We start from the raw sequence: 24,293 nt of genomic DNA, 5'->3' as shown, positions 1-24,293 counted from the left end.
CAAAGGAACTTTGCATCCTACTCGGAACAACATAGGCACTGCAAAATCGTATTTATCAGCCTCTACCGGGCAAGCGACTTTCAAGTACAACGTCTGACCTGTACGGGAATATACATAATGGATGTACGACTCCAGCTCGTAGACGCATGGTTCACAACATATGGATGTTTGGGTCTGGCCGTGAATCGTGCACGGATAGCCAGATGGTAGCTTGCCAGCACGGTAGCTCAGCATGTTCGGTCAGAGCGTTAGCTGCCCTCTGTAATAAAAAAACTGAGTCAATGTGTCAACGATGAACTTAAAAAATGCCATAGGACGTCCGCTCCGAACAAATATAACGGTCAATTACGAAAAAAAATGAAATTTAAAAAAAAAGATGGAAAGGAGACCGGCCGCGATCAGCAGGAAATCCGGGTTCGATTCCCGAAAAGCACAAATTTTCATTGTCGGCATTCCATTCTACAGCTGATGGTTGTCTTTCTTCGCAATTGCGAATTCAGTTGATGTATTTCAAACTTACGACTCTAACCGACCCTATAACAGTGCTCTAGAATATTTCCTTATTCCATTTTCGCCTGCTCTAGTCATGTTATGAAATTACACATATTACTCTAGGAAAGGTAAGTATTTCCAAACGTGGAATAATGTTTTAAGGTTATGTATCCAGGAACAATAATCTATTTAACAATGTATCTGTTACATCAACTCATCAAGAAACCATTCATAAGTTAAATATATTTTGAAATAGTTACCTTTTGGGAATAGTTACATTTTGAAATAGTTCCATTTTCGAGTAGGTAGAATTATGACGACACTAAAGATACCCTGACAGTATGCAGACAGTTCGAAGTCGAGGGGTCAATGTGATAGATCCTTGTGCGGGTGACCTGGCTTCAATTCAAAGTACCAGCAGGGATATTTCCTTGGTTAGAGGACACGACCAGGATACATTAAGCTGCGTGTTACTAACTGTAGATCTACGTGATTGACAGGTAGTAGCTCCAAGGCCTAAGCGGCCGGGAGTGAGATGTGCTGACCATACACCCCTCCAGACAACAGCCGATGATAAAACCAGTGGCTGATGATCGGTCGGCAGTCACAAGAGTGTCCAATACTGACAAAGTACGGATTAACCATCCACACTTTACACATATTGTAATGGGTATAACTGCAGATATTTTTATATGTGGTACCTTAATCTCACAAACACGTCTCTAACATTATGAGCTGCCGTTATCTGCATGGCTGTAACTGCACCACAAAGTGGACTACCCCTGTCAGTATAAACTTACCGGTTTGTTTGCACACTTCAGCACCTGACCTGCTGCCCGGCAAATACACTGAACGGCCAAAGAAATTTCTACACCTGCCTAGCACACCACGAACACGCATAAGAGCCGCAACGCGACGTGACATGGACTCTACTAATTTCTGAAGTAGTGCTGGAATCCACACCATGAATACTAAAGGGCTGTCCATAAATCCGTAAGACTACGAAGGAGTGGTGAACTCTTCTGAACAACATGTTGCAAGGCTTCGCAGGTGTGCTCAATAATGTTCATGTCTGGGGAGTTTGGTGGCCGGCGGTAGTGTCTGAACTCAGAAGAGTGTTTCTGGAGACACTTGTAGTAATTCTGAACGTGTAGGGTGTCGCAGTATCCTGCTGTAATTGCCCAAGTCCGTCGGAATGCACAATGGACGTGAATGTATGCAGGTGATTTGACAGGATGCTTACGTACGTGACCCGTGTTAGAGTCGTATATTGACCTGTTAGGGGTGGCAAAACATTCCACCTGCACTCGCTCTACACCATTACAGAACGTTCACCAGTCTGAACAGTCCCCTTCTGACATGCAGGGTCCATGAAGTTGTCTCCATACCCGTACCCGATACAGTTTGAAACGAGACTCGTCTGATCAGGCAACATGTTTCCAGTCATCAACAGTGCAATGTCGGTGTTGACTCGTTAAGCTTTGTGTTGTGCAGTCATAAGGGGGACACAAGTGGGCCTTCGGCTCCGAACGCCCGTATCGATGATGTTTCGTTGAATGGTTCGCAGGCTGACACTTGTTGATGGCCCAGCATTGAAATCTGCAGCAATTTGCGGAAGGGTTCCACGTCTGTCACGTTTAACGATTCTCTTCAGTCGTCGCTAGTCCCGTTCTTCCAGGATCTTTTTCCGGCCGCAGCGATGTCGGAGATTTGATGTTTTGTCGGATTGCTGATATTCATGGTACACTCTCCAAATGGTGGTGAGGGAAAAGCCTCACTTCATCACTACCTCGGTGATACTGTGTCCCATCTCTCGTGCACAGACTATGACACCACGTTCAACCTCACTTACATCTTGATAACCTGACATCGTAGCAGCAGTAACCGATCTAACAACTGCGCCAGAGACTTGTTCAAAAAATGGTTCAAATGGCTCTGAGCACTATGGGACTCAACTGCTTTGGTCATCAGTCCCCTAGAACTTAGAACTACTTAAACCTAACTAACCTAAGGATATCACACACATCCATGCCCGAGGCAGGATTCGAACCTGCGACCGTAGCAGTCGCACGGTTCCGGACTGCGCGCCTAGAACCGCGAGACCATCGCGGCCGGCCCAGAGACATGTTGTCTTATATAGGCTTTGCCGACCGCAGCGTCATATCTTGCCTTTTTACGTATCTCTGTACCTGAATACTCACGCCTAAACCAGTTTCTTTGGAGCTTCAGTGTATAAGCAAAAATGGATTACTACTACCATTGTATTTGGAGTTCCTAACCAGCATAGCCGGCCGACGTGGCCGCGCGGTTCTGGCGCTGCAGTCTGAAACCGCGACACCGCTACTGTCGCAGGTTCGAATCCTGCCTCGGGCATGGATGTGTGTGCTGTCCTTAGGTTAGCTAAGTTTAAGTAGTTCTAAGTTCTAGGGGACTAATGACCTCAGCAGTTGAGTCCCATAGTGCTCAGAGCCATTTGAACCTAACCAGCATAAATACACACTACTCCTTAGAGCTACAATTATTAGTCGGCAAATGGAGTAAATACTTATGTCCTGTTGTTCACTACACTGTCCTTAGTCACCAATAGGAATATCTTCACATATAGTTTTAAAAATATTTTGAATATTGATGCCATTGACTCAGTAATGGAGGAGTAATGAGATAAAGCATGTCAGATGCTTGTGGTTTCACTGTCCTCAAACTACTTTCCTTAATTGGTTACGACAGCATCTGCTGCACACAGATCACCATCGCCATTTGCGAAATGCTCGTTCCGAAGCTCGGGCGATGATAACTTACCCTTTGTCCAAGTTGATACTGTCAGTGGGTTTCCGCATTATGTTTCCCCATTTGCTGTTCGTATCGTTGCCAGAATGACTTCCCGTTTTCCTCTGCTCCATTTACACAGGGTGCAACGAGGACAGCATACTGAGCATCGTTACATCAGTATTTAAGTGACTTTCAGACTAATAATTACAGCTATTGGGAGTAGTGTGTTTTTAGGTTGGTAAGTACTTAGAAGTACATGTGGCAAAACCACACAACAAAGTTAATGCTCTTCTTTCCCTGGGCAGCGGGTCAGATGTTGATGTGTGGACACGTGGATGCGAAATAGTTAACCAATACTGGGAGGCATAATCAACTTGGCGGTGCAGTTACTACTAGGCAGAAAACGTCAGGTAATAAACCATTTAACGTGTTTGTGGGACAACTGGCACATAGAAAAGACGACCAGAACACTGATGTGTGTACATATTAAGGAACCGTGTAAAAAGCATCTGCACATTACGCCTTGTACACTTTCCGTACTGCATCGTAGTGAGCGGTAGCATTGATGTTTCGGCTCATCAGAGTACGTCTGTAAGTAAATAGTTTGTTTCCATTACAGAAGTTAATGTTGGTCCATTACATAATGTGTTAGATGGTATTAATTTTGAAACATTTTACAAGAGTTATTCAAAGTGGGCGTCATGGAACGTAGTTTATGCTTTCGCAAGCCACATCGTGGATTGCCTCACTCTGTTAAATATTCCATGCTGTATCGAACAGCGTCCCAAGCTGTACAAGCATGCTGTCGAAGAGTCTGCACATCAGCGACTGATGTGGCAAACCTAAAACTATTCACGTGCGCCCACAAGTAAACGTTAAGGAGGTGACAAACGTGTCACGTCACGAGGGTCACTTCATCCTATCCATTTCCTGATGCTGAACAAGTATAAACAAGTGGGTTTGTGCTCCAACAGGCATTAGCCACAATGCCTCTCATGTTCGTAATGGCACATACTTAAGCATAAGAAACGAAGTGCTATGCACCTATGCCACATATCTGTATCTATTAAGGCGTTTTGGCAAAACAGATGACCAAAGCAGGCGTTGACCAATAACAGTTCAAGGAAACCATGGGCTACCGCCATCTCATGGCTGTTGAGTGAAGGTACTCGTTGTTTCAAAAGTGAGTATATCGATCCTACAAATAAGTGCACGCCTCAATTACTTTCAGTCTGTGAATAATGCATTTCCGTAGAAGGCATCACTACTTACCATTTGAGGAAGTAATCACTGCACAAATTCGAAACTAAGTGTGAAATTGGGTGCTCCTGTAGTAAAGTCGGCGAGAGTTGACCTCTGACACCTGGCAGAGCTCTTGCCAAGTTCACATACGAAGGGCAAGCTGTTGGAGAAAATAATCGTCATCTATAGAACTGAGGCTTTGCCATAGATGTGTATACAATACTGATTCATGAAAGATTGAGGAAGAAATCCAGAGCAGCTGTGGTAAGCCCACAGCAACTGTTCTCTCGCCGGCACTAGTATAGCTTAGTGCCTCCATTTGATACTGGAGGTAGCCGTGTAGAGTGAATTCCTGTAACATCTTCCATGACTGATATAACCAGCGCCCACATCATTTGCTACAATATACAAATGTACTAGGTGAAGGTTCGTTACGTAACGTCTCTGTTCATTATGGAGCGAGGAGTCATAATGGTTAAAACGTTGAACTCGAGATCGGGAATTCCCGCTCCTCCCATCGAGACCTATATTTTCTGTGGTTTCACTGAACTGTTGAATTCAAATGGAGCCAGAATGATTTCGCGACTGATTTGCCTCCTAAATCTTCGCCACTTCATGTTTGTGTTCCGTCTCCATTGACCGGGTCATCCGCTTGTCGTCAAAGACTAACCTTTCTAAAGTTGCTACCGTCCTACCTGCACAAAATCAGTACTTACATCTCGTATTGTACCGCTAATGATTCATTGTCGAAGAACTGCGCCGAAGTCGTCGTGCATCTATTGCTAGAAACCAATGCTCGTGTACACAGTGACGGTTACATCCATTTGTCATCAACTCACCATGACACAGTATCATTGTAGTGAGCTCGGACTATAGTCGATGCTGGGTCCAGATCGTCAGATGTGAACAACGACCGTGAAGGCATACTAAAACCTTGTAAGTTGCATTATGGCTACATAAAGTCACCAGAAAGAAAATTTCAGCCTGTAACGCTAAAGCACAATGCCTCACGTATTTTGCTACTGCTTTATTTCACGAGTTTATAACCAATTTTTCTAAATACATGTATTAATGAATTTTGTCAGTAATTAGTGTTTATGAAAATGTAGTGTATGTTGATAGCGTAAGTTAGAATTAATTATCTGAAATCCTTGTAGCCATGTCAGGGAAGTTTTAATTGTATAAAGCACAGAGAACATCTATGCACGTGTGTGCGCAATAGTAGAGGTGAAGACAGGAAAGTAGTTGCGAAGCATCCGTGGTGTGGCACAGACCTATGTGTTGCGGCGCAAATTGTTGTAATATGTTATCAGGAGAATTATAAGCGGGCGAAGAAATGTATAGACACAGAATGTTATGGAAGTATCGAAGAATACTGTGCAGTTCAAATTTATTCAAGCTGCTCACTAATAGAAGAACCTATTGCCAGTAATGGATCTCATAATGAGCTGTATTTCAAGCGTCACAAAGTAAGGTCCTGCCACTATTTTTGTAGATGTGTAACAGGTATTCCAGCGTTTTGGAGCTTTATAGCTTGATTAATCAAAGAACAAATTTGTAGGGAGAAACTTCATTTACCCGTGTCGTTAATCGTCAGTGGGGTCCTTTCCTTTCACGATAAAATTCCGAGGAAGTCACAAATGAAAGAAATATTGTAAGTAGGCCAAGTATTATTAGATTTACATTTGATTTTTAATCAGGTATTTATTGTTTTCAAAGCAGTAGTAATTGCAGTAGTTCAGATAACATTGCACTACTCCTGCACTCAATCAGTTTAAATGACAAGAGATTTAAAATACATTCTTATTCTATAACAAAATCATTGGTAGGACACATTCTGAGACATCAAGGTATCACCAATTTAGTACTGGAGGGCAGCGTGGAGGGTAAAAATCCTAGAGGGAGACCAAGAAATAAATACACTAAGCAGATTCAGAAGGATGTAGGTTGCAGTAGGCACTAGGAGACGAAGAAGCTTGCACAGGACAGAGTAGCATGGAGAGCTGCATCAAACTAGTTCTGTACTGAAGACCACAACAACAACAAGGAAAGCATTCTGGCTTTCATGTGGTCAAAACTGTTTTAGGATCTTTTGTTATATTTTGTAAACGATATTATCAGCATACGTCAACGTACCGTAAGTATTCAAAACACTTGTTGGTATGTGAGAACAAAGTCTTTCGCGACGGCACTGTTGCGTAAAACATTTTCGGACTTCTTGTCGCGTCAGTTCAGGTTAAAAACTCAAGCTTTCGACGATTTCCACAATCGTCTTCGTCAGGACCAACTGCCTGTCAAATTTGCCTCCTGCGGTCGCGTTATGTAACCCAAAGCCTGCTTCTGATTGGTCAGCAGTAACGTCATGCCGTCGCAGGTGGTGTCAAAGTGTGCGCTGGTGGTGCCACCGCTTCCGCCGTAGCGTAAACATTGCGACGAATATCACTGGCTCTTCTCTACAACGAGAGCTCGCTTCCATGCACCGCTAAGATTATATCCGCCATAACAGTTGAAAGTTTTCTCACACCTTCTTATTTCTACAGCCTCTTTAATTAAAGAGTCCCAGTCTGTTGATAAAAGGCATAAACTTTTGTTTCTTCGAACAGTGTTTTATGTTTATTTCTGAGGCTGTGCTCCGTTACTGCAGATTTCTCCAGTTCTCGATTTTTAATATGACGTTGATGTTCTGCACAGCTGCTGGAAATGGTGCGGATAGACCGACCGATTTAGTTGCTTTCGCTCTAACATGAGATGTTGTAAATCCCATGAATCCAGAGGCCGAGACTGTCCTTAATAGGGCGCAGTATTTGCTTTATCTTCTTAGTAGGTTGAAAATTATCTCTGATAACTCGGCTTCACAGGCCTCTTCCTATTTTGATGGATGTAGCGCCACAATATGAAAGGAATGCAGTTGATGGCTCATCACGTAAATGTTCACATTTTCTCGATTCCTTTTCTTGGAGTATGCTGACTTGATGTCACGTGACGCATAGCCGTTCTTCCGGAACACATACGTCAGATGACTGATTTCGGAATGGACGTGGTTGTCGTCGGAAACGGTTTATGTTCTGTGTACCAGCGTGTTTAAAGATGCTCTCTTGTAGAATGGATGATGAAAACTCTGGGCGCCAAGATGTAAATCAGTGTGCGATGGCTTGCAGTGCACTGATTGACCGAGGCGTCCAGCCGACTTTCGTTGTTCCAGAACATATAAAAACGGCAGGCTTCCTTTTTCTCGTCTCAACAGTGAACTGCATGGTTGTTTGCATGCTGCTCATATGTTCCTGAAAGTGCCCAAGAGCTTCTACACCGCGTGGCCAAACCATAAACGAGTCGCCAATATAACAATAAAATGAAGATGGACCAAGGGGAACCGAATTTAGCACACGATCCTCAAAACGCTGAATAAAAAAGTTGGCGACAACGGAGAACCCATATCCATTACGTCTGTCATTCCATAAAATTTACCGCCATGCAAGAATTGGGTGGTCGTCGTAAAACGTCGGAACAACTTTATCGTTTCAGGAGGAAAAAGCTCTTCCAACAGTTTCAACGTGTCCTCCGCAGGTGCCTCCGTAAATAGTGAGACCATATCCAGGCTGACTAAAATATCGTTTGGGTCTACTCTAATTTGTTTAATTTTCTCAGTGAGCATACGAGACTTTCCGATGTGACGTTTACAACGGCCAGCTATCAGAATCATAAGCTTAGTTAAATATCTGACCAGCCTGTAGATAGGAGTACCAATGGATCTAGCATCTGGCCTCAATGGCTCTGAGCACTATGGGACTTAACATCTATGGTCATCAGTCCCCTAGAACTTAGAACTACTTAAACCTAACTAACCTAAGGACATCACACACATCCATGCCCGAGGCAGGATTCGAGCCTGCGACCGTAGCAGTCGAGCGGTTCCGGACTGAGCGCCTAGAACCGCTAGACCACCGATTCCGGCTGGGCCTCAATGGAATACCGACCTTGTGGACTTTAGGTAACTTGAATAGCCTGGGACGTCTAGGACTTCGTCTCTAATATTTTTGACGTTATCCTCTGGTAAACCAGAATTCTCCAGGAGCGCCACCGTTTTTCTGCTGTGTGACAGAGTTGAGATAAGAAGAACGTGCCCAAGTTTGTTGTGGTGAAACTTCACATAACGTCGGTAGGAGTGATAACATATTAAGGAAGACCAGCCTGGTCGTTGTCAAAGAAATGATACGAAATACAAAGTACGAATTGAAAACTAATGCACGCAGTTTATATAATTGCCAATTCATACCGTGAATTTCACCTATATATTCAGGATACAGATCATGAACAAAAAAAACGAGGGTCGTTCAATAAGGAATTCCTCACATTCTTTCTCAGAATATATTTATTGTTAAGAGTGAGAATTTGGTGACAAATACATCAACATGTCTTGTCCATGTTCTGCTTTCTTACGTAGTCTCCATCACATTCTATGGCCGTACGTCAAAGTTATGGAAGAGTATGTATTCCCTGCTGGTAAAAGCTCTATTCCTGTAGGCGTGGCCAAGTTTCCACTGCATGACTGTCACTATCGTCATCTTCAATGTGTGTTCCCCGTAGAGAATCCTTAAACTGCCAGAAGAGATGGAAGTCTGACGGTCCCAGGTCTAGATTGTAGGGTGGATGAGGCAATGATGTCCAATCCAATTTGGTGATGTTTCCGGTTTCTAAGACGTGTGTGCGGGAGTGCATTATCGTGTTGGAGCAAGATTTCTGTTAGATTCTTGTCCTATCCAACACGTCGGAAACGGTTCTTGAGTTTATTCAGAGTGTTCACGTATGCTTCTGAATGTATGATTGATCCTCTTGGCATCACACCCACGAGAATGACGCCATCGCAGCTACAGAAGACTGTCACATGTATTTTTCGGCAGAGGTGTTGTCTTGAATTTCTTCTTTTGTGGTGAACGAGGATGATGCCAATCCGTGGACTGCCTTTTTGTTTCCGGCGCAAGGTGGTGCGGCCTGCTTTCGTCCCCCGTAACGATCAGTGAAGAAAAGGCCTCTCCGTCCGTCTCAAAACGCTCCGACAATTCTGATGAAACAGTCGTTCTTTGAACCTTGTGGTCGGCTGTGAACATTCGTGGCTCCCATCGTGAGTACCTCTTTGAATATCCGAGAGTCTCGATCATTGCAGACGCACTTACAAAGCTGACAAATAATTGTAGAGCCAACTGTCGAGTTACTAAAATGTAAACTTTCACGGCCGGAAATATCATGTCCATTATAATTATCCGGGCTGTTATGCCGTGGTCGGTTGATGAATTCTGAGGTGATTCCCAACGTTTCGTCTCTGACTGCGAGCCAGTGTGTCTGTTGGACCATCAAGCTACGGACCCCCTTGAAGATGTCTCCCGCAGTCGGAGACGAAACGTTGGGAATCACCTCAGAATTCATCAACCGACCACGGCATAACAGCCCGGATAATTATAATGGACATAACTGTCGAGTTGTGATGCACCTGTCGGCACGCACGATTCAGCATATCTGGAGCAGTGGCTGTGACATGACGTCCCGAGCGTGGCTGATCATGGAGCTCTGTTTCTGCATTTCCTGAGGCTGTAGCTTTCTTTATGAATCATCCAACCGTACTATAAAGTGCAGCATCGCCATACAGTGCACACAAACGTTTATGAATGTTCACCACGGTTTGTTTTTCTGCACACAAGAATTAAATAACAGCACACCGCTTGTAACGTGAGTCGCATGTAGACGCCATTTTGACGCCGTACTATGGCGCTGCCTTCTGCCAGAACGGTTCGAAATTTCACCGGCGCACTGACATGAAATGTCAGCACCAACAACGACGCTTGTCTACGTGTATTAATGGCTTTTTAAAAAAATGTGGGCACTGCTTATTGAACAACACTCGTATTTTCTGTATTGCTGTAACACTGTAAAACGTAAACTTTCACAGCCGCTAACGTCACACTTAATAAAATTAATCCGGGATATGTTATGCAGTAATCGAACAACTTTATTGTTGAAACCCAACTTTTTTTCCAATTGCAGAGGACGTATGCAAGGGAGGTAGGGGTGTTATAGGGGTAGGTTGTAATTTATTCGCAGATGGGAAAGGATTTCAAAATGGTTAAAAAGGATCTGAGCACTATGGGACTTAACATCTATGGTCATCAGTCCCCTAGAACTTACAACTACTTAAACCTAACTAACCTAAGGACATTACATACACCCATGCCCGAGGCAGGATTCGAACCTGCGACAGTAGCAGTCCCGTGGTTCCGGACTGCAGCGCCAGAACCACTAGACCACCGCGGCCGGCGCTACCGCACGACCACGAGCTGCGGGCGGAAAGGATTTCAACAAGAAACTAATCTATAACACCGTAATAGCACGGAACATTTGAATTGGTGATTATTTCAACATTTTCACTGATAGTGTGTTGCCCTCTCTTCAGCTGAGCATGATGTGGACATTACCATCTGCCCAAGTGATAATAGCCGATTTAAAAGGCTGCGCATCATCTCAGCTCGACTGACTCGCTAAGTCACCTGATATTAATCCCACGTAAAATACGAGGCCGCACTCCAAAGTAATGCCTCCGAATTTCTTATGTGAAAATTGTTAAAGATTTTTAAATAAATTTTTTTTATTAACATTCTGTCTCTTTATTGTTCATGTTTACATATTTGTTTTTCAATATAGTAACCCTGCTGACGAACAGATTTCTTTCAACGAGAGATCAGCTTGTTGATACGGTCGCTAGAGAGCGTTTAACTTTGTTGACGGAGTCACAACCTCACCTCTGCTTTCAACATATCATCACTACTGAAGTGCTCGAAGACGTTCTTTTGGAAAGAGACGTAAATCGGATGGGGCCGTGCTGGGACTGTTTGGAGGATTATCGACGACAGTGAAACTAATGCGTTGGATTACTGCAGATAATACAGCGCCTGTGTGTGGTCTGGCTTGGTAATGCTGAAGGAGAGGGTGCTGAATGTGTGGACGAACTCTTCGAATTCGAAATTCGATTACAAAACGTTGTTTCTCACCCACTTAAATATTTGTGAGACACATCGCCATGTTACACGCTCCTATTCGGAGCCCTCTAGTGGCAGAGGTCTGCAAGTATGTAGACATTATGAATCATGTTGTAGAATGTTAATAATGTTTCCTTTATTTAAAAAGTTAGGCGTGCACGGCTCGTGTTCATGCCATTTATCGTCTGTCAGCTTCTATTACGGTACTGCCGCCTCGTTGTCTTATTCCATTACTGGCATCACTAGCTTCCTGCCTTATTTGGGCGTGAGTTGCAGCAGCAGCGCATATCGATAGCGCACTGCCGTACCATCTCTGGAGCGACCGATAGTATTTCTGGGTCGCCGTGTGCCTGGAATTCAGTTGGGAGCTCAGTTGGAGACGGACCAGCAGTGCAGTCGGGGACGGAGCAGCGGGCGGCGACGAAGGAGCGTCAAAGGCGGAGCACCAGTGAAGTGCGGACAGCCAGTACATGCCGACCGCTGGCGGCGCACATACACTGCCCGACTGAAGGAGACTAGAGCGGGAACGACCAGTGGTTGGTCCTTCGGTCGGTCGTTCCATCAGCAGGCGTCTATTTGGTCCTTTGACAGTTTCCGTGCGTGGAGTCGGTCGGTTGGCGCAGAGCAGAGAGGAGGTCCCTATAGCGCGGAGTCGGGCCAGACCTGCTGGCGGCGTGCACGCGCGGTTGGAGCAGTGAGGCGCTCCTTGCGAGGGTTACGAAGTTCGTCACCCACCGATCATGGACTCTAAAGTTGAGTGCTCACTTAACCTACTATCAAGCCTCAACTGCTATCACTTCTCTTCGTTTGATCCTCGTTATTGCTTCTGCGACCTTCCCGCAAGCAACAATGTGTATGCATTGAAGTCGGCTAGAATTGCAACTATTTTCTTGGATGTGGCTTACATTAATTTAATTCACTCCTTTATTAATGAAGTGCACCAGCGGAATCTTCTCCTTTGTGGCCGTTAACGTTCCGGTTACCTGCCCAGAGCGTTGACGTAATTTTTTGCAGTGTATTTTCCTCATAGTGTTGTTGCTGTCCAGCACGGCGTGTAGTTCGACAGCTGAGGTGTGTTGGTAGTTTTGGGCGTTCATTCTGACTTGGCTGGATTGGGCACCAGTGTCCAGAATGTTGTGCTATTGACGTCTTGTTGCCGTTTTGCTTGTCGGGTGGATCGAAACTGTTGGTTGGTTTGTTGGCTGGCCTTCGGTTGGATTGCCTTCCGATTAAAACGTTGTCGGTTTCACTGCCTCTCTCACCCAAATGTGCGTTAGTGTTACTTCCCAGGCCAGTCCTTAGAACCTTCTCCTCGCCGCTCCTTGTTTTTAACATAGTGATTTCCTTTTAGTCTTAAGTACTCTGGGTGGCTTTCAGCCGAGTTTTACCTTATTAAAGTTCTAAGCTTTTTTCTGTTTTGGCCTTAAGCCATGAAATTGTTTTCTCCATGGTGTGTGGCCATCAACAGCGTTTTAATCTCTCTTAAACTAAAAATTTAAAATCTTGGTCTTGCCTTAAGTCATAACATTCTTATTCTTCAGTGTGAGACCTTCAGCCGAGTTTGCATAAAAATGTTTTAAGCTAACGCCCTCAGCCTGTTAAATTGAAAGCCCTTCTTGCTAGCCTTTAAGCCGTTAAATTGTTTGTTGATATGTGGCCTTCCGCCGAGTTTCAGCCTTTTTAGAATTGACATTGAAAACCTTTGTTTTGGCCTTGAGCTGTAACACTGTTCTTGCTTAATGTGTGGCCTTCAGCCTATTCTTACTGAAGTAAAAAAAATTGAAAGAAGTTAAACTTCCAGAATAACTGTACCTCAGTGCCTTGCATAGGCCTTGGGCCCTTGATTTTCGTATGTGGCTTTCAGTCGATTTAAAATCAAATCAAAGGAGCTCTTTCGTTAAAACCTTGAGAGTTTTTAATTCTTGCTTATGTTTTTATGTATTTTAACTAATAAGATTTATATGTTGACTGTAACTGCCAGCAAATTATTTTGACCCTTTTCCACAAATATAAACTCACCCGCTCTGTCCTGCTAGTCCAGGGGTTTCAAAAAGCTGTAAGAGTTTTCACATAAAAAATCGGTGGCATTGTTTTTCAGTACGTCCTCGTATTTGGGAATTTTTGGAACAGCGAACATCGTATGAAACTAAGAAAACAACGTCCTCGCAATTTTGCATGTGTACGGAATAACATCATCAGTGAGTGTCTTGAGTTAGATTTGGCATCCAAAACAAATCTGTACGCTCTCATCCTTTCCATATTAAGGCCGTTAAGAAAGAGACAAGGTATTAGCGTGATATCTGTCTGGGATAATTGATTTTTTTTGGCCCGTGTGGAAATTACGAGTACAAATATACATAATAGAAATCACGCTTTAAAATGTCGTCAATGTTTGCTGCTCAAAGTCGGTTGTTTAAGGCCACATCGTATTACTAACTGATTTTCGATGCTTGATACATCATCTGCTTATGTAGTGGCAACTATCAAATCTCAACGTCACGACAGTGACAGTCCGACAGGAAATTCGTTGCAGTTCTAGAATAGCTAGCTCATGAGAAATTGAGTCAGTGAGATGAGGACGTATTCTGAGACGAAGTTCCTAATCTCCAGACTGTCCATCATGGATCTGGGTTAAATTTCCCTCATACCCTTAGACCAAGGACACAGGAAAAACACGGGCTGGAAACATCGTATCCCTATCTTCTAGGTATAATTAATAATGTTTCCCGCGCGGAATAAATCTAGAGGTTGAAAATTAATAAAGCCGAGAAACTGAAGGGACGCATTCCTCACTGGAACTGAAGGAAAGGGGGGTCGTATGAACATGTGCCTGGAGTTGGACGGTATGTGTGCAACGACAACAAATTATCGCGGATGTACAGTGATGCACCGCATCCACGTCGCAACAGATGTTCATAGTGACCTCCATTGGATGCGTCGCACGCGTTGTCATGAAAGGTACACATAATCGTACTTTGGCTTACACCATTAAGGCGGTCCACTTGCCTGGAGCATGCACTAGGGTTCGTCTCAATATCCCGCAGATCGCGGTCCTTGAAATCTGATTTGCACACAGTTCGCCGTCTCCTTGCGCGTTCGCCTCTCTGAAAAGATCCACGGTCACACAAACGCCAAAAAGGGCTTGAATTGTTGTGAGATGTGGTTGGTGTCTATGAGGGTACTTCTTTTGGTATAGCCGTGCTGTCTCTCGACCTTTTCCATCTACTTAGCAATACACAAACACCATCTCGGCTTGTTCCCGACATAAATGGCGGACTATTCTGCTGCTTACATTACGCTGCGTCAGTCACACTGGCTGAAACACACAAGGAACTTCCATTCGTCAGCGCCATCTATCGTGGCAACGATGCATTTCCGGACACAGGTTCATAGGACTTTTTTCCTCTATTTCCAGTCATGAATCAGTTTGTCGATGTTATTAATGTTCACCTTGTATAACTGCAGAGACGAAGCGCTATTTACTATTGGAAGAGAGTGAGTAAAAGAACTGATCATATTTTCTGAAGAAACATTTTCAATGCGACTTTGGGAAACCAAAAGTTTGCGAGACGCACAAACATATCCTCCACCTAAGTTAGACCAAAAGTTAAAGCTAAACTAGGCATGCTATAACACTAAAATGTAGCCCATAGTTCTTAAGTTCACATAAAAAATTATCAGTGGCACTGTGGAATACTTGCAGATTAGCATCCCAGTTGGTCGGAGGAGGGAAGTCATTTAACAACTACGTGGGTTTGCTGCGTTAAACAGCTATGAATGTTGTGTGACGTTGCCGGTGACCTGACGGTCTTCTCTGATACAAATATGTGGGCAGATAAATGTGAGCTGTACCGCACAATAATCTAGGCAGGTTTAAGTATCCTAGTTGCTGATCCTGACTTGCAGAAGAGGGAATCTGCCAGATGAAGACAAGTTTGACTTAGGAAAAGAGAGGAGCACTAGAGACAGAGTACCGGCGTTACGTTTGATAACAAAAGACGGGGGATCAATATAAGAATTAAGTCAACGGAAGACAATACAAACAGTATCGTATTAAAAAGTGCGTAAGGCAGGGATGTTCAAGTCAGAAAAATGGTTTAAATGGCTTTAAGCACTATGGGACTTAACATCTGAGGTCATGGGTCCCCTTGACTTAGAACTACTTAAACCTAGCTAACCTAAGGACATCACACACATCCATTCCCGAGGCACGATTCGAACCTGCAACCGTAGCAGCCACGTGGTTCCGGAATGAAGCCCCTAAAACCGCTCGGCCACAGTGTCCGCTCAACTCAGACAGCTAAGATGCAATAAAGGAAATAAAAGACAGTTGCTTAACAGAGGTAAGAATTCAAGATGGCACATCGTATATGGGAAGATTAGTTGATGACTTTACTATAAACGGTGAAGTGCAGGAGGAACAACAGGACCTGTTAAATAAATGCACTTAGTTGTGACTAAACAGAGTTACTATACATTGCTTGGGATGATTAAGTATCTCTGGAAACCAATAATCTGAAGTATAATTTGCGATCAAGACAAATGTGAGTAGTACTGCAGTATAGTAAATGACTATAATATGTGAAATTCTCCGCAGAGTCGGCGAGAAAGGAATGAGTGGAAAACAGTAACTATATCGTAGGAATCCTAAGACTAGCGTCAGGACGTCAGGAGACAACTAAAATAGCATTATGGTAAGCTGCAGGGGAAGTCAGACATTTGAATAATGTATGATTGAAGACATTGGGGTAAGTGCTAGTCTCAGGTGAAAATGGCACGGGAAAGGAAATCCTGGAGGACTGCATCAAATACGTCAGAAGACAGAGGATAAAAGCAGCAGTACGTAGTGTGGACGCTAGTGAAACACAGTGCTGGAGCCCACAATTTATCATTGCAGTTGTAATTTCAGTTCTGTAACAGACGAAGAACCCTTACGTTTAGCCCAATTCATTGAATAACATCGTCGTCTGCGATTACTGTGTTCGGGTGTCACTGAACTTCTCAAGAGTGTTAATGAATAGTCTGATGAAATGGGTAGCGCTTGTGGAGACATAATGCCGTTGCCAGTGTCGGAAAGCTCAACCGGCAAATGCACAGTGGGGTGCATTCTGCAGTGCGATTAAAGTACTACAGTCTGGGACAGCTGTGGCTGTTGTAGAAACCTTCCAAGGAACCAGTGGAATACGTCATTATTGATGAACACTATATGCCTTTCTTGGCTGATGTCTCCCTCTCCGGAGAGGAATCAGGGAATATCTCATAAGAACAATAATGTTCGTCAAAGAGACGATACAATTAAGGTACAGCCAGAAATTTTGCCAGATACTGACCATATGATGACGTCATTCGCCGTAACAGAGCTTTCAAAAAATAGTCTGGTAGAGTGCTGTAGGCACGTGACCCAGACAGTGAAATTTCTTGTGCACCACGTACATTAAATTTCAGTTCCACAATGCAGAGTAGCAGTGGCACATTTTTTTATTTTTATTTTAAGTCATCAGTCTTCTGACTGGTTTGATGCCCGCCATGAATTCCTCTCTTGCGCCAACCTCTTTACCTCGGTGCAGCAACGTACGCCTTCAAAGTTGGATGTATTCCAATCTCTGTCTTCCTCTTTTTACTCTCTACAATTCCCTCTAATGCCATGGAAGCTAGTCCTTAATGTCTTAACAGGTGTCCCGTCTTCCTGCACTTCTTATTGTCTGTGGTCTCCTCATATCCCTTTCCTCGCCGATTCTGTGGTGTACCTTAGAGTCTACTGTGTTTCCAACATTTCTCTGTAGCAACACATCTCAAGTGTTTCGATTCTCTTCTTTTCCGGTTTTTCCACAGTACATATTTCCCTACCATGCAATGCTGTGCTCCAAACGTACACTCTAAGCAATTTCTTCCCAGGTTAAAGCTCCTGTGTGATACTAGTAGACTTCTCTTGGCCAGGAACTTAGTCTGCTTTTTATGTGCTCCTTGTTCCGTCCATCATGGATTACTTTGCTGCCTAGGCAGCAGATTTGCTTAACTTCATCTACTTCGTGATCAGCAATACTGATATTAGGTTTCTGGTTGTTCTCATTTCTGCTGTTTCTCATTTCTTTCGTCTTTCTTTGATTTACTCTGTCATCAGGCTGTTCATTCTGTTCAGCAGATCCTGCAGCTTTCTCTTTCACCGAAGATAGCAATATCATCAACGAATCTTAACATTGATATTCTTGCACCTTGAATTTTAGTGTCACTCATGTACCTTTATTTTATTTCAGTCATTGCTTCTTCGATCTATAGATTGCACAGTAGGGGCGAAAGGCTACGTACCTGTCTTACACCCCTTGTAATGCGAGGCCTTTGTCCTTGGTCTTCCACTCTTATTGTTACCTCTTGGTGGTTGTACATATTGTATATTACCCGTCTTTCGATACAGCTTGCCTTATTTTTCTTACAGTTTCGAATATTTTGCTCCATTTGACATTGTCGATCGCTTTTTGCGGGTCGACAAACACTATGAACGTGTGTTGATTGTTCTTCACTCCTCCTTCTTTTATCTACCGCAAACCTAGAGCTACCTCACTCGTGCCTTTCCCTTTGCATATCCCAAATTGATCGTCATCTAACACATATTAATTTTTCTTTTGCATACTTTTGTATATTATTGTTGTCAATAACTCGGATGCATGAACTGACTGTGTGATAATTCTCGCACTTGTCAGCTTTTGCAATCTTCGGAATTTTGTGGGTAATGCTTTTCCATCCGGGCGGGAAGGAGCGCCGGTCCCCGGCACGAATTCGCCCGGCGAATTTGTGTCGAAGTCCGGTGAGCCGGCCAGTCTATAGATGGTTTTTAGGCAGTTTTCCATCTGCCTCGGCGAATGCGGGCTGCTTCCCCTTATTCCGCCTCAGCTACACTATGTCGGCGATTGCTGGGCAAACAAGTTCTCCACGTACACGTACACCACACGCTAACATAGGGGTTACACTCGTCTCGTGTGAGACGTTCCCTTGGGGGGTCCACCGGGAGCTGAACCGCGCAATAACCCTGGCTTCGGTGTGGGGCGGCGGAAGGGTGAATTGGACTGCGGTAGTCGTCGTGGGGTGGCGGACCACTGCGGCTGCGGCGTGGTCGGAGCCTCTCCATCTTTTCTAGGTCTCCGGTTAACATAACATAACAATGCTTTTCCAGAAGTCAGAGGGTATATCGCCAGACTCATAATTCCGCACACCAACGTGAATAGTGGATGTAGTGCCAAGTCCCATAACGACTTTAGAAATTATGATGGAGCTAGCACACTGGACTCGCATTCGGGAGGACGACGGTTCAGTCCAGCGTCCGGCCATCCTGATTTAGGTTTTCCGTGATTTCCCTAAATCTCTCCAGGCCAATGCCGGGATGGTTCATGTGAAAGGGCACGGCCGACTTCCTTCCCCGTCCTTCCCTAATCCGATGAGACCGATGACCTCGCTGTCTGGTCTCCTCCCCTCAAACAACCTAACAATTATGATGGAATGTTGTCTATCACTTCCGCCTTATTTGATTTTAAGTCTTCCAAAGCTCTTTCAAATTCTGATTCTAATACCGGATGCTCCATCTTCTGTCACGTCATCAGACAAGTTCTCCCTTTCTGCCTTTAACAGTGTTACACAGAAAATGTGTACTTCATGCAGCAGGAGCTGTATCGCTCTCTTACGTTCTACCGTCAAGGTATTTAAGGAATGTGGGTTGCTAGCACTGTGGGCTAGAGGGAATTTTATCGTTTTGGATGTGAGGCAAATCGAATGTGTAGTATGTCAAACAGTTTACAGTTGTCATCCAAGGAGACAAACTGCCGTGGAAGGCTAACGTGACGTTGGATGTGTAGTGTACGACTGGTCAGTACCGCGTTTGGAACTTATTTTTTATGTGATATCTTTGGCTGAGCCATTTGCATTGCGATGCATTTAATATGATTTTCAGATTATGCGATTAATCTACCATAATTACATTGGCTAATTACAATGAATGCAATTAATTGCGTGAAATAGCCATCAGATAGAACAAAGTACTGCACAATTGTGATAAATAAAATTAAATCATTATGTGAACCAGTTGCAGGAATTTCATTAAATTAAGCTCACTGGACAAAATATTAGTCATTCCCATACAGGAGCAACGTGGTCGCTTCGGAGCGCAGTAGAAGGTGGACACCCGGCAGCGGGCAGTCATGTGACCCTGCACCGCTGACATATGCCATGATAATGTCGTGCCGTGAATCTGTCAGTCAACTTGTTCGTACTCTGCGAATTAAGGTGGATCGATGTGGAAACATGAGAAACTAACAGAAATGAGCTACCGTTTTTGAACTTACCCACCACTACACCGCAAATCAATTTGCCAGCTGTATTCGTGTATCTACGCGGACTGTCCCAGAAGGAATGGAAAACCACTTGAAGGTACTACCACGGTGTAAGAACTGTTGTAAAAAACTCCTGGTTGATAGAAACCAAAGCTGAATGTCACATCCTGCCAACGGAGGGCTCAAAACCGACATGAAATGTTATCAGTTTCTGGGCGATCGTTGTGAAGGAAGAGGCATTCGATGAACATATGTAGTCGGGTACTTCGCAAAAGGCCATTACTCACCGAAACTGGCCACTAACAGACTGGATACGTGTATTATGACCCAAAGAGTGGCAATTTTGCCTACTTTCAAAATATTTGAGGCGTCGAATGCACCGATAGATCACTGAGGTGTTCCGCCTGCAGTACGTGGAGGGTGTAGTTCAGCCTGGAGGTCGTTCTGTGATGTTTCTGGAATATTTTTGTCCCATGATTTGCACTATCTCATTCGGTTTAACGTGAACGTGAACCAGGATGTTTATTTCATGATTATCGGTGAGAAATAGCATTCATTTTCTTGTAGATCTTCGCGATGAGTATTCTGTGGACACTTATCTTCACATGGCTGAAGGCATATGTTCCTGGTATGACGAAATGTCTAATTACGTCTGTGTTAACCAAATTAGAGGAATATATTTTAATTAAAAACTACACTGAGGTGACGAAAGAAATGAGCTACATTCTAATATCATATCTGACCTCCTTTTGCCTGGCGTAGTGTTCCAGCTCGAGGCACCATCGACTCAAGTCGTTGGATGTCCTCTGCAGAAATAGATGAGGCGTGCTGCCTCTATAGCCGTCCATAATTGCGACAATGTTACTGGTGCAGGAGTGCTCGAACTGACCCTTCGATGACGCCCCATAAATGTTCAACGGGATGCATATCGAGCGACCTGGCTGGCCAAATCGTTCGCTCGCTCGCATTGTCCAGAATGTACTTGAAAGCAATCGCGAACAACTGTGGCTCAGTTACACCGCAACTTGGCATCCATAAAACTTCCATCGTTGCTTGGGAATGTGAAGTCCATGAATGGCTGTAAATGGTCTCCAAGTAGCAGAACGTAGCCAGACCCAGTCCACTCCACATAAACACAGTCCACGCCATTAAGTAGTAACCACCAGCTTGTATAGTCCCTTTTTTACAACGTTAGTCCATGGCTTCGTGGGGTCTGCACCACACTCGAACCTTACCATCAGCATATCAGCAGCTGAAATCTTGACTCATCGTACCAGGCCTTGGTTTTCAGTCGTCTAGGCTCCAACCGAAATGGCATCAGGCCCAGGAGAGGTCCTGCGGGCGATGTGCTATTAGCAGAATCACTCGGGTCAATCTTCTGCTGCCACAGTCCATGAACGACAACTTTCGCCGCCCAGTCCTAACGGATAAGACTCCTGAGTTTAACTAGCGCAGTGTTTCTTGTCTGTTAACACTGACGACTCCACGCAAACGCCGCTGCTCTTGATCGTTAAGTGAAGCCCGTCGACCATTGCGTTCTCCATGGTGAGAGATAATACCTTTCATTTGCTATTCTAGGCACACTCTTCACACTGTGGATCTCGGCATATTGAATTCGTTAACGATTTCTGGTATGGAATATCCCATACGTCTGGCTCCAAGTCACATTCCGCTTTCAAAATCAATTTAATTCTCGTCGTGCATCCATAATTACGTTAGGGAGCTTTTCACATGAATCACAGGAATGTAAATAACAGCTCCGCCAATGGACTGACCTTTTGAACCTTGTGTACGCGATACTGCTGTCGTCTGAATACGTTTATATTGCGTTCCCATGACTTTTATCACCTCACTACAGTATTACCCTAAGTAATTCTTGCAATCCATATGTGGCATACAACAAACCAGTGTTTAACAGTATTGGTTAAAAACAGTCTTGATTGCAGTTTTAGTTCTTTACATTTCAACGACGCGTTTCGCCTTATTTAGACGTCTTCAGGTTATCTTAATTTGGTATTTCTCAGAAGAATCCTTTAGTCAGTGTAGCCAAAGGGCATCTTCGAATGTATCAGGCCAACATCGCCTTGGTTAAACTCAGTAAAAACTTTTCTAGATGGGCGCGAGTGACACCAAGATCTGCATAACGCGTTCCCGTTCCTGTGAACGGGAAAGCGTTCTGCAGATCTTGGTGGAAGGAAATAAGTCAACAGACAGCATAGAACATTAAAGGTTTTTCTACATTATAACATCTCTCTTTTATTTTGTTTAATAATATCTCAGAAACTATAGGTTACTTGTTGCATACCAAATACTACGAAAGTATGTCGCTCGCAAAACATAGAATGCCAATCGGATTTATGTTTTGTGTGTAGTTGTTCAAGTACGGTGCAATGCAAGACTCAACTGTTCTACTGTGAACCTTTCTTGGGTCTTCCATTCATTGACTTAGTTCTGAAATCGCATTGATTTCTCAAATGAGTGTTTCGTTACTTACATAAGGAATACGAATCCGCTCAAAACTCGTTCGCTCATGCAGCTGTACCTCCAATGTGATATGTTACAGTTTTACCACAAGCAGTGGCCACACTGACGTTAATAGAAGCGGTTCGTATTGCATATTTTATTCCTATGATCTTCAGTAGCTTGTGCTTTTGTCCCTAGTACTATAATACTTTTTGCTTTTGAAAACCTACATGAATATTGACAATTCTTTCAAATGGTTCAAATGGCTCTGAGCGCTATGGGACTTAACATCTGAGGTAGCAGACACAGACTGCAAATGGGTAAATCCACTGAGATAAGCGACTTTGACAAAGGGCAAATTACGGTTACGCAAAGCCTGTGAACGAGTATTACGAAAGCGGCGAAGCTGGTGGAGTGTTCACGTGCTACTGTCATGACCATCTACGTAAAGTTGCAGAAAGACAGTAAAACTACCACTAGGCGCTAAGACGGTTGGACGTCCGCGACTCTTCACAGAACGTAGGGTGCGGAGGCTTGTCTGCTCTGTGAAGTAGGATAGGTGGTGATCTAGTACTTTGGAGCATACTTTTCATCGTATTTTGCTGAACGAGAAGCTGCGCAGGAGACCACCAATACGTATTTAAATACTGACACAACGACTTCGTCAATTACGATTGCTGTGAACACGGGACCATCGGAATTCAACCGTCGATCAGTGGAAATGCGTTGGCTCTTCGTGTGAATCATACTTTTTCTACACTACGTCTCCACAAACGCCATTATCGAGGTGAAAGGTGGCGCGAAACGTGTAGCGCGCAACGGACACAGGCTGGCGGGTGCAGTATTACGCCGTGTGAGACATTCCACAGAGCTCTCGTGGGACCAGTGGTAATAATCGATGACACGCTGACAGCTGCGAACCACCTGCATCCCTTTCAAGACTGCTGTCTTCACCAATGTCTCGGTGATCACATCTGCCTGATGTAAACTGTATGGAACCCATCTGAGTTGCTATCGAGCACCATCACCGTGTGCGAAAGATAGCGTCCCTTTTTGTAAGCGTATTGCTGCCACTGGATCACGGGGTCCCGGTTTAGATTCCCGGCCGGTTCGAGGATTTTCTCCGCCCTGGTACTGTGTGTTTGTGTTGGCCTCATAATTTCATCATCATCATTCGGGATAAAGTGGCGTGACTGGACTGTGAAAAAATTTGAAATTTGTACCGGCGCTGATAACCACGCAGTTGACCGCCCCACAAACCAAACATCATAAAACTTTTTACACGAATTCTATGACCTATGAATAAACATCTGATTCCACATACCTCCATAAACCTACCAACAAAGTGTTCGATCCCTATACGCAGAATCAGTGATTTATTTTGTACCAAAGGCGGGCAAAGAAGATATAAAGCAGATGTTCGTAATGGGTTCACCAGTGTATGTTTTCAGGGTTCCCATGATTTTTCCAGCAGATTGTCCTGATGTCATGTAATTTGGGAAAATGATCTTCCTCGACCTTTCAAGGTCTCCATAAAATCAACATGAATATATGTCCTTCACAAGCTATATATCGTGTGTGGTGCTAGCTGTAACAAATCATTTCCTGATCTCCTGTTGGACTCAAATAAGCTAGTATTTCTCTGTATACCCCAAAAAAATCTCTAATTTTGCTCTGGCGCTCATTACAGAAGATTTAAATTTGTTGTTGCTTCTTCCACTTGCAGAGGATGTGTGTATTGGTTCGTGCTGGAAAAACACTCTTCTAATGAAATCCTCTAGCATTTTTTTTCTTCCTCAATCCAATATGATAATGCCCTGGACAGATGGAAGTTATTTCTTCATGAGTTTATCATGTAGGATCTCCTAGAAATGTCCTAATACGTCGTCTTTTTTTCCCTTAAGCCGCCAGAACAACTGAAATTGCTCAGGGCAGGTATTTCAAATTATTTGAGGATTGTGGGCTGTAGCAGTAAATGGGGATC

This window comes from Schistocerca nitens, chromosome 1 (assembly GCF_023898315.1).
Source record: "Schistocerca nitens isolate TAMUIC-IGC-003100 chromosome 1, iqSchNite1.1, whole genome shotgun sequence".
Lineage (NCBI taxonomy): Eukaryota > Metazoa > Arthropoda > Insecta > Orthoptera > Acrididae > Schistocerca > Schistocerca nitens.
Note: the sequence above shows the minus strand (reverse complement) of the source record.